The sequence below is a fragment of the Periplaneta americana genome, chromosome 10, assembly GCF_040183065.1.
Source record: "Periplaneta americana isolate PAMFEO1 chromosome 10, P.americana_PAMFEO1_priV1, whole genome shotgun sequence".
Lineage (NCBI taxonomy): Eukaryota > Metazoa > Arthropoda > Insecta > Blattodea > Blattidae > Periplaneta > Periplaneta americana.
This window is the reverse complement of record NC_091126.1, coordinates 175,124,006-175,134,591: the sequence shown is the minus strand read 5'-3', so window position 1 is coordinate 175,134,591 and position 10,586 is coordinate 175,124,006.

Here is a 10,586-nt window from a genome sequence, read left to right as displayed (position 1 = left end):
CTGCTGCATTGTTTAGTTGTAAGCTTTCTTAGATTCTGTGCTTTGAATAAAGAAGGCTCAGTTACATGTGCTTCAGAGCGTTTGTAAGTTTCTAAGAGTTAAGTTGCTTTCTTAAAATAATAGTAAATATATAATGAAGTACACAGTATCCGTGAATCTAAACTTTCCTCTTCCTTTTCTGTACGAAGTTTATAGCCTTTATGTATAAACCTTATGTAACATTAATTTAAGGTTATTTATACTACTGAAAAATGGAATAAGGGGAGATTTATTAAGCTGTCATAAATTTCATTAATTTATGTTGAATCAAAGCTAAAACTTTGGCAACTAAAACATTTCATACCACTCTTTTTAATTATTGTGTCATATTTTCTTTATCTTTGTCATAGCAGAGAGTAAGCATATGAGTGAAGAAATGAAAGTAGACGTGTTTCAGTTCGTGAAGATGAAGTAGTTCGAGAAGAATGTCTAATAAATCTTTAAGGAGTAATGTTTATATACTGTATTATAAATGTAACATTTTAAAATTATGTTACCTACAAATTTTCTCTTTGTGTTTACAGTTTACTAAGGAAGTAAGATCATTAGTTTGAAAGAGATCGAGAGAAATCTTTAATGAAGTTGTGAGGTCGTTACATAGAATCAAAGGACAGAGCACTGTCTGGAAGAGAGTGCCAATTAATTTACTATTCAAAGTTTTGATTTACTTTTAAGTTAATGAGAAATATTTTTGATTCAACATGTGAAGAAATGCTTTTGTTTTGCGCCAATTGTTTATCTTGCACAGTGTTCAGTGTGGCAATTAATTTCACTGTTCAATGGATACGATAGAAGCTCTGGTCGAAAGAAAAGAAGTGTGTCATCAGTGTTGGACAGTGATCAGTTCAGGGGTGAGATGCTTCCTGTGCCTTCTTTAAAATGATTGAAAGGTGTTTGTTATCGCATTACGATTATTTGGAGTTTGCATACTTATACTGCCTTAATGCCAAATTGAACATGGAAGACTGAGAAACCGTGGCCTGTTCCATATGGTGATGCCTCCCGGCCTGAATGTCGAATCGAAGAATATGCATTTTACCAGGGACTTCTAAGTACAAGAACAAAGACAACAATATGAGAAAATGTTGCGAGTTCTTCATTATCCCCCTTTGTGTTCACTTTTGTTAATTATGTAGAATTTTATAATGATTAAATTTACATTTGTCTTTCACACTTAATTGTACTAGTTTGATACTACCTTACTAATGATGCAACCATGATTTGTAATGCATCGGTAATAAATCTGATTTCATGTTACTTGGGTGTTCAGTTCTATAAGGTACCGGTAGTTCAGAAGTTAAATGATGATGTTCAATTTTGAGAGAGAGATTTCTTTGTCAGTAACAAAGTTTTGTTACTATTAAATACATTAATTTATTACTATATGTTTTAGCCCTGATCACATATAACAGATTGAATAGTCTAATGCAGTGTTTCTCAAACTAAGACCGCGGACCACCTGTGGTCCTCGAGGTCTGCCCTTGTGGTCCTTCAGAAAAGACAGAAGAAAAAATAAAATTCAAATGAATTGCATATCACACTATAGCTTAGATTTTGGAAATGACACATGGCAATCGAATTTCACTTTTTCTCCCAGTACTGCATTTTATGAAATTTATTACCCTACCCGTCTATAGACTTCCCACTCTACTCTCAGCAACAAAAGAGGGATTTAAACCACTATATACGTGGTGTTTCTCGACATCTTTTCCCTGCACATCTGGCACCGCACCTGTAACCAAGCCAAGGTCCACCCAAATTCATAACAGAGGACCAAAGTACCGAACCTTAATTAAATTTTAAAATATAAGTGTACTGGCATTAAAATATGCTACGAAAATGATAAATTTGTTTTCGAAGGGAACAAGAGTAAGGTGGTCCGCGGAACTGTTCTGACTTTAAAAAGTGGTCCCCACTTCAAGAAAGTTTGAGAAACACTGGTCTAATGCACTTTCAAGACAACTTTTATCAATTTCACTATGCTGCCATCTAGCAACTGCAAAAGAATTTACATTATAACCCTGATGGAATTGCATGGTGTAATAGTTTGCAGCAGTATGTCCATCTAGTGGTCATTACAAAGAATTCATTTTCGACAGTGGAAATCCTTGTTCTCTTTTTGTATGTTGCCATTTCATGACATGGGAATGGCCAATCTGATACATAATGTGATCAGAGGTTTTAGATAGAGGTTAAAGTTAATAAATATAAATAGGTCTACTGGTAACCAATTTTCATTCACCTTCTGAACTACAACAGAATTCCAAGAGATCCATCCATCCATTTAAACTTCAAAATTGACTAATACTTCTAACATGAGAAAACTACTTTTATGCTCGACCATGCCGAAATGTAGTAATTATACACCTGGTAGCAGCCCTTTAATGGACCTCATTAAAGTACACCTATTTATTAAAGTTCAGGTGTCCCACCAATCTGAAAACACCATTGTAGCAATATAAAAGCGCAAGTATCGATTATTCTCGGATATGCAATCGAAAGACAACTAGCGAAATGTTACGGAGGCTGGAAATCCAATACTGTCGCAGAAGGTTATGTTCTGTTACTATAATAATTAGCGTTAATTGTAAATAATATTCAAATAAATTCAATTTGTCATCTCGTTTTTCAATGTCTAAATCAATTTCAAGGTTATATCAAGATTAATGTTTATTTTACTCTCTAGATTATATCAAGGTCAATGACATTTGTTTCTCAGAAAAAATCAATACTTTCGCGTCTGCGCACATCTCACAATTTACGAGATATTGCACAAGGTCAGTTCCACTCCCCAGTCAGATAAGAATAACATGAATACTTATGAATAATTTAAAGTTAGAAATATGGTCGAGCATAAAAAGTCGTATGAAACTTTCCTATAATGGTAATTAAGACGCTCGTATGAAAATTATGAAACTCGCACTCGTTTCATAAACATACTCGCGTCTTAATTACTACCATTATAGGCTCGTTGCATAATGTACTATTGTAGACAACTACCATTCTGAGTAAGTCGATGTAATATGTATCACCGAAATATTTCGAAATCATTAATAACTGATAAATTAATTTGTAGTTAGAAAAGTTCGAAAATAATCTAAAATTAAGAATTCCTCAATTGCATGTCAAAGGAAAACTTGAGTTTATAGAAAGAGATCGGTCTTGTATTCAGACATTTTCTTTCACTGGGGAAACAAATCCACTTGGTGAGATTTACTGCGTGACAGGCTGAAGCTCTGACCACTCAGCCTCTGCAGGGCTATTCTGCTAATACTGAAGTGCTGCTTTGTTGTAATTTGTAATACTTAATTTGAGTGTTGTTTCTAAGCATGTGAGATGGTGTGTAGGGAGCGACTTTTACTTCAATTTGCCCAGTGTTCAGTGTTCATTACAGTCCAACAAGGAAACTGAATAACGTGTGAAGAATGTGACTATTATTACCATGTTAGTATGTGACTTGTAATATGATGGCGGTGGAGCATTGTTCGAAGTAAAGCGTAACTTGGAAATGGTCTTACGACACAGTGTGCAATTTTCTTAATCTAGCTGGACAAAATCCATTTTTCGACTTGTTAATTTCACTATATATTTTTATGAATATATATCCCTGAATGTACTAGGCATCCTATGAAGCCACTGCGTGGTATTTCTCGCGGATATTTTTTTTGGAGTAGCGTAAACATTACTATCTGCAGAGTTGAATTCACACTCCTCAGTCATAATAGAAAGCATTTTGTTGGAAGTCGCATTAAGGGCTAGTAAATTGTGTTTTCTTTTCTCCTTTCACATGAAATTTGTAAATCCAGGTAGGTGCTTCAGCATAATGTGTAATTCAGCCAAATTACTGTCCGCAATACTGCTTTTATTTGATATGAATGACATTTATATATTTTTTCCAAAAAACTCTGAATTTAACCTGTTATAAAATACTAGCTACTGTGTGCTATCAAAACAATTTTGTATTTATATTCCGATGCCTTTGCCTGTATGAAATATTGTTTGCTCGGTTCCGTGTATCTGCGAACCTAACCAATATTAATTATTTTCAGTAACGTGATGGCTATACCCCTCCGGAAACTTTTTGGAGTTTGATGCCAGAGTAGTGCTGAATCACGGACTAATGAACTTTTAAATAATATTATAATTCATGTTGAATCTTATATTATAGTTGAATATTATACTGGGTGTTCAGTTCAAAGTGTGTCATGGCTCGCTGTATGCCATCATGTGGCTAGTCGATGAGCCTAGAGAATTCAATCTTCCTACACTTCCGCAGAGGTGTATTACTTATGTGCCAGAGAAGTTGCCTAGCAAGTACGGCGTTTATTCAGAAGAGTACTTACTGATACGTACGGTAACGCCGGTAGTGGCAGGAATGTGAACTGTTTCGAAACATGTACTGAGGTGAGTTTTTTTCTTACTGTCGGGACATGTGGAGATAGTTTAGATGATTACTTACGTATTTGTTGACAGTAATTTCGACAGTCAACATGGACATGGAGCATTTGATTTGTGTTGTGGAATGTTTCCGTACACAACCGATGATAACAAATATCCTGCGTACGACTTGCCCACGGAAAACACAGTTCGAAAGAGGTTATGGTACCACACAGACCATACAGACTGCCATCTGTTGCTATGACGTTCAAGTTATACCGTACACATTCTCAAGTTCAGATTGAACGCCTTGATTAATAGGCAACTTCTCTGACACAAAAGCTGAAACTTGCTTCAAATCGCTGACTCATCAACAGTGACATCATGAAACACTTTGAAATGAACACCCAGTAGTACCATTAGGACTAAAAGATATTCCAGTGATATTGAAAATAAAATTAAAACAGTTATCGGAGATTTTTCTATGTGTCCTGGTTAATGTGTCATAGAAGTTAGAAAAGATTAATAAAATATAGTCCTAACTGCTTAATTGATTCCTTCAATTTTCCGAAAGAAATATACAATTCTTTTTCTTCTGTGTCTGCTAACAAAACTTTTCAGTGAAAGAGCAATAGGAGCAAACAAAAGACAAGTTCAAAGTTTACTAGGAGACCTTAGTACAGAGGAAATGTACTTCTATGAAGAATCAACTTTACAAGGATCAACTGGATCATGCTCTTCAGTGAATTGTCAGTGTACAGCGAGAAGTTTAGAGTCAGTTGTGGTAGAACGTAATTTTGAATTAACTGTAATTTGTAAATGGGGTGCGATGTCAGTTCAGGGCATATCAGATACAAGCAAAGATTTGAGAAGGAAGGAAGACAGAAATATGTTAATGAAAATTTATTCATAATTACATTGGTTCCTCTTCAAATCCATACCAATGAGCCTGTAAAAAATCGTGGAGCAAAATTCTCGGGCATCATTTACGAGATTTTACATATCCATTAAAATCCTCTTCCAGAAACAAAAGTCACAATTAATCAGAGAAGGACAGATAAATCTCAAGAGCAAATCAATGTTCTGGAACCTACCAAGAAGCTTACGTAACAAAGAATAAAACGTCTAAGAAATACTATATTTGGGGTGCACTGCCCAAAGATTTGAACAAGGACTCAGCGACGAAGAACACAAATGTTGCAGACACCACAACTTACAGTTTCAATCCCTCTACACTTTACGCCTGGACTCGTTGTTTGGAATACCGTCTACAGTACCTGGCCACATTATTGTAATCAGTCACATTTTTACTATACTTCACATATTTCTTCCTCATTTGAACTCTGGTTTCCTTTCTTTAGCAGAATTCACATTATGTATTTAATTTTTAAATAATATTAAGTAAAATTACAATTATAACAATGTTAATTCAAGAAATATTGATAAATAGCCAACCACACCTCATTTTTACAGAAATTTCAGTATTTCGCACAACCTCCTTTGGCTTTAATTACAGCTTCAATTCTCTTTGGCATGCTTACAATACACTTCTGTATTATTTCCTGGATCCTCTCATTGTGATTCCAAACATGTATCAGCCTTTCAATAAGTCGAACTCTGGTAGTAATGAATTCTTTTGCCATCTCTCTTTTTATGAGGTTCCAGATGTTCTCAATGGGGTTCAAGTTCGGTGAGTTTCCTGGCCATGGCAGAAGTGGAATGTTTTTGGAAGCCAGAAACGTTTTGACTCTACTAGCAGTGTGGCAAGGTGCACCATCTTGCAAAAAAATATATTTCTCCCCATTTGGGAACCATGCGTTCAGCTGAGGGATAAGACTGTTTTCCAGTACTTGGATATATTGATCTTGTTTCATTGTTCCCTGAACAATGTAGAGTGGTCCTGAATCTTTGCCTGATATCACAGACCATATCATGACTGATATTGAGTGTTTAACTGTGTTAACCAGGCATCCAGGAGCAAAATTTTCTCCCTTTCGTCGACGAACAAACATTGCTTTGTCCATCAAACATTGAAAGGTTGATTCATCGGAGAAGCAAACCTGAAAATTGTCAAAGAAACTTATAAAAAATTCTAAATTTTGTCTTTAAGTTTTAAATAGTTCATTACTGGTTAATATTAAGAAATTGCATAGAGAGATGGCAAAATAATTTATTACTACCAGAGTTCGACTTGTTGAAAGGCTGATACATGTTTGGAATCACAATGACAGGATCCAGGAAATAATACAGAAGTGTATTGTAAGCATGCCAAAGAGAACTGAAGCTGTAATTAAAGCCAAAGGAGGTCGTACGAAATACTGAAATTTCTGTAAAAATGAGGTGTGGTTGGTTATTTATCAATATTTCTTGAATTAACATTGTTATAATTGTAATTTTACTTAATATTGTTTAAAAATTAAATATGTGATGTGAATTCTGCTTAAGAAAGGAAACCAGAGTTCAAATGAGGAAGTAATATGTAAAATATAGTAAAAATGTGAGTGATTATAATAATGTGGCCAGGTACTGTACATATCGCCTACTAATTAGAACTTAGGGGTGAAGCTGATAAATCGAATTGTGAATCCAGGATGAAAATAATTATAGAAAAATTCCAAAGTTAAATGGGTATTTTGGTTGACAGAATGACAGATGTGGAACCACTAATGACAGCAATACAGGTAGAAGATTTTTTAAAATGCCACCCAAAGCACTAACACAACAGGAATAAATGAAGATTCTGTGTGATTCTGAAAACATTATCGTACAGATTTGACATAAATGTGGATGCATTTCAACAATTCACAACATATACCATGAATTCAACAGGATAAGGTACATATTTTATATCAGTTTTCTTTATATATTCATTTCTATTCACAGTTACTAATTTTGTTTAAGTGATCCCAACAAAGTGGTGGTTTTTCTTATATAAACGTACTCAGAGAGCTTGTACATAAATCGAATATGCTACCTCTGAGTTCTGCATAATATTTCATAAAAATATGTTAGATAAGAAAGAAGTTATTAATTTTGTCTAAATTACTCCCTATAAAGGACTAGTTCCCCTAACATAAACTTAATCAGAGTTTCTACTCAAATTAAATATGCTACCTTTATGTTCTGCATAAAGTTTCATGAAAATATTTTAGATAAGAGAAATGTTATTCATTTTTTAATTCAGCCTCAAAGAGTGTTCCCCTTACACGAACGTACTCAACGTTTGTACACAAATAAAATATGCTAACTTAAAGTTCTGCATAAAGTTTAATGAAATTATGTTACAAAAAAAAAAAGAAAGTATTAATATTGCGTAAATTCATCCCCTATAAAGGGGTAGCTCTCCTTATACAAACGTAACCAGAGTTTGTCCTGAAATTAATGAAATATGTTACCCTGAAGTTCTCCATAAAGTTTCAGGAAAATCTGTTGAAAAGGAGAGAAGCTCTTAATTTTGTCTAGCTAGATTAAGAATAACTGTTTTATAAATTCTTTCAGATTTTTGAGAGCAGACTGGATGACAAAAGTTTCTCAACTAATAATAACAGGCATTTCCCATATTTATTCTGAGTTTAATTTGCTAACAAGTTTAAAATAAATTTGTATTATTTTCATTCGTATTTCATTTAAACATTAATTATTGCAAATTCAGACGTAAATGCTTCAGTCTGTTCTTTGTCGTCTACACTAATACACGATTAAAAATATACTGTGATTATGTCACGAAAAAATACATAAGAGTCGATAGTAGAAACAAACTGTTTCGCCCAAGGACAGGTCTTTCACTGCAAACCCAGCATTCTCGAGTCATTCCCATTTTTTGCCTTCCTCTTAGTCTCCGCGTATGAACAATATATCTTAATGTCGTCTATCTTCTGATATCTTCTACTGCCCCGAACTCTTCCCCCATTCACCATTCCTTCCAATGCATCCTTCAGAAGGCAGTTTCTTCTCAACCAGTGACCTAGCCAATTCTTTTCTCTCTTCCTGATCAGTTTCAGCATCATTCTTTCTTCACCCACACTACTTTCACAGTGGAACCTAATTTCTAATTAATGTAGACCTTTTTTTTTTTTTTTTTTCTGAAAACAGAAGGGACTATACAAAACTTTAGAAGTATGTAGGGGAATATGAGGGAGGAAATTATACACGACGAGAAAAATTTGCGTATTATAGCAAATTATAAAATTTGAATATTTGAGTCACAGAACAATAAATTGTTGAGGTTTCATCATTTTCTATATTCGGAAACAAAGGTAATCTAATTTAATTATTGAGTTAATCCAGAAATACATTTGACCCAGAAGTTCGCATGTTTAAATCCAGCTGGTGGCATTAAAGGAGGATGAAAATTTTAGCATGACTTCTTCCGAGAGGGAAGTGAAGTTGAGAGAACTATGTCGTAAATTTATGGCACGTAAAATAATCCTGTCTCTGATAGAGGTCTCAGGAAACATTTTTCGTCCATTTCTCACCCACTATGAATCTGTGCTGAATATATTCTGCGGTTGAAGTCTTCTGAGAATAAAATGGTGTTACTACTACTACCACTGCTACCAAATTCTCTAGCATTTGAAGCAAAAGAAGGATTGGAACATACAGTAGGCTAATAGAATTTCATGTGCACAGATTTCACATCCTCAGTGCATTTGAAAAGTATGTTAAGTAAACTAAAACTCTTTAAACATAAACTATTCGAATTCTTAATACGAAATCTAAGGAACGAAGTGTTTTCAGACTTGGAAAAGGAAATGAAGCAGTAGAGGTACGAAAAAATGGAAACAATAAACCTAACAAGGGAAACACAGACGCTCTTGTCGAAATCCTACATGCAATTTTGCACTTTCTTATAAACATGAGAAATAAAGATAGCCTGTTAATGTTATCTGCAAATTTCAAATGAAAAAGTCCGTAATTAAAACTTGCAATTATTACGTGTACTGTAAAGGCCGCAGTTGTGATGCCTTGCATCCTCAACAGCGCACGGCACACGTGACAGTGGCGCGTGAGTTTAACGAAATTCACGCAATAACAAACAACACCCTCACCACGCGGCACGCAGTAGAACCACAGTCTACTATATACAGTCACGAAGCTAGAGTTTTGAGGGTGCTAGAAACAATAGACTGTGACGGTACTATTTTGCATTGCCTGTAATGAGGCGATATTAGCGATCCTAGTGGTGAGCAACTATCTAATGTTTGCATATTTACTACGTATTGAGCTTCGCGACAGTATATACTAGATTGTAGTAGAACATTGAAACACAATAGCATTTCCGTTTATATTAATAATGTAAACACTCTGTACCTACCTACGATATCTATCTCTCCGTTTAACAAGTAAGATTTAAGTTATTGTCCGTCTGAAGTTTATTTTCTCGTTATGTGTTCTGGTACCTTTGTTGTCCCCTTCTCGATAGAAGCAGTACCGATTTCTTCAATTTAGTTGCCATTGTGTTCTAAGAAAGTCGTAAAATTTGAAAGTGATGATTTTGACTGTAAAATGTCGTTGAATTCAATTATCAATTTAATTCGCATTACGGTATGTTCACGAGAATAATATTTCTGCTACAAGGGAGATAAGTGACGAAGAAAAACTTGTGGCAAAATGTGTAACAAACTTTCTTGAAAATAATTCTTTAGCGGCAAGTATGGACGTTGAAACATTTTTGGCTTTACAGGCGAGGCCTATACCGATAGATGGTGACACGACACAGCTTCAAAATAATTGTTTGGTTGAGACGAAGAAACTGGTATTTCACCCATCATTGCAGCTTAAGTGCGCCGCCGTTTACGTTGTACAGCTGTCAAAAAAAAAAAAAAGTGGCCGCACTCGTGAACAGCGAATATTTTCAAAGTCCACTTCGGGTCGCGGCGATGTTACACGATGCATGTGCTTGTACAAGCAGTTCCGGAACTATGAAAGTGTTCCTGCGCCTCGTAGACCAGCGGTAGAGTGGTTGTTTAATGATTCAAAGGTCGTGGGTTCGGGCCTTCTGCAAGTTTTCATTTTATTTTTTAATCCTTCTTTAGCGATGTAAATGATATTCAAATTATAATTTATATCCAGTTATCGTTCTTTATGGATATCACGTTATTTATATTTTGTTATCGTTCTTTAGAGATATGAATCAAATTCAGGTCGTCATTTGTATTCTGTTATCGTAT